The sequence below is a fragment of the Mandrillus leucophaeus genome, unplaced genomic scaffold (assembly GCF_000951045.1).
Source record: "Mandrillus leucophaeus isolate KB7577 unplaced genomic scaffold, Mleu.le_1.0 Scaffold1259, whole genome shotgun sequence".
In the NCBI taxonomy this organism is placed as follows: Eukaryota; Metazoa; Chordata; class Mammalia; order Primates; family Cercopithecidae; genus Mandrillus; species Mandrillus leucophaeus.
This window is the reverse complement of record NW_012100976.1, coordinates 128,173-129,204: the sequence shown is the minus strand read 5'-3', so window position 1 is coordinate 129,204 and position 1,032 is coordinate 128,173. Positions and strand designations below refer to the sequence as shown.

At 50.6% G+C, this 1,032-nt stretch overlaps 1 long non-coding RNA gene and 1 pseudogene across 2 annotated transcripts in view; both read left to right on the top strand.

The window, feature by feature from the left end:
• Positions 1-1,032, top strand: part of LOC105533527 — a 125,118-nt pseudogene that overhangs the window by 1,950 nt on the left and 122,136 nt on the right. The gene's annotated exons all lie outside the window — the stretch shown is intronic.
• Positions 22-797, top strand: LOC105533526. Its single transcript, XR_001005124.1, has 3 exons — positions 22-59; positions 166-213; positions 380-797. It is a non-coding gene; the product is annotated as an uncharacterized LOC105533526 (long non-coding RNA).

Below are 1,032 nucleotides of genomic sequence, written 5' to 3'. Positions count from 1 at the left end.
CCTCACAGGATATTTTCTTCCCACAGGTGGAAAAGGAGGGAGCTACTCTCAGGCTGCGTGTAAGTGGTGGGGGTGGGAGTGTGGAGGAGCTCACCAACCCTGTAATTCCTCTTGTCCCATGTCTCCTGCGGGCTCTGACCATGTCCTGTTTTTGTTGTACCCCAGCCAACGACAGTGCCCAGGGCTCTGATGTGTCTCTCACGGCTTGAAAAGGTGAGATTCTTGGGGTCTAGAGTGGGGGGGCGGGGGGCAGAGGGGAAAGGCCTGGGTAATGGAGATTCTTTGATTGTAACGTTTCGAGTGTGTGGTGGCTGTTCAGAGTGTCATCACTTACCATGACTGACTTGAATTTTTTGTTCGTGACTGTTGTTTTCTGTAGCCTGAGACAACTGTCTTGTGTGGAACTGAGAAGCAGGATTTCTTCACGTCTCCCTTTTGAAGACACTCTGGCATCTCTTTCTGCAAAGGCATCTGAATGTGTCTGCGTCCCTGTTAGCATAATGTGAGGAGGTGGAGAGACAGCCCACCCCCGTGTCCGCCGTGACCCCTGTTCCCACGCTGACCAGTGTTTCTTCCCCAGTCATCTTTCCTGTTCCAGAGAGGTGGGGCTGGATGTCTCCATCTCAGCCTCAACTTTATGTGCACTGAGCTGCAACTTCTTACTTCCCTACTGAAAATAAGAATCTGAATATAAATTAGTTTTCTCAAATATCTGCTATGAGAGGTTGATGGATTAATTAAATAAGTCAATTCCTAGAATTTGAGAGAGCAAATAAAGACCTGAGAACCTTCCAGAATCCACATGTTCGCTGTGCTGCATCTGTTGCAGGTGAGGGTAGAGAAAGCTGTGAGGAGCCGAGTGTGCACTGGGCCTGTGCCTAGTTGCTGTTCAGTTCTTCACGTGCTTTATGTGGTCAGTCCTCAGCTGGGTCACCTTCACTGCTCCGTCGTCCTTGTCCCTTCAGTGGAAACTTGTCCACCAGGAGCTGTGACCACAGAGGCTCAGACATCGCCCAGGGCAGCCCCTGCACA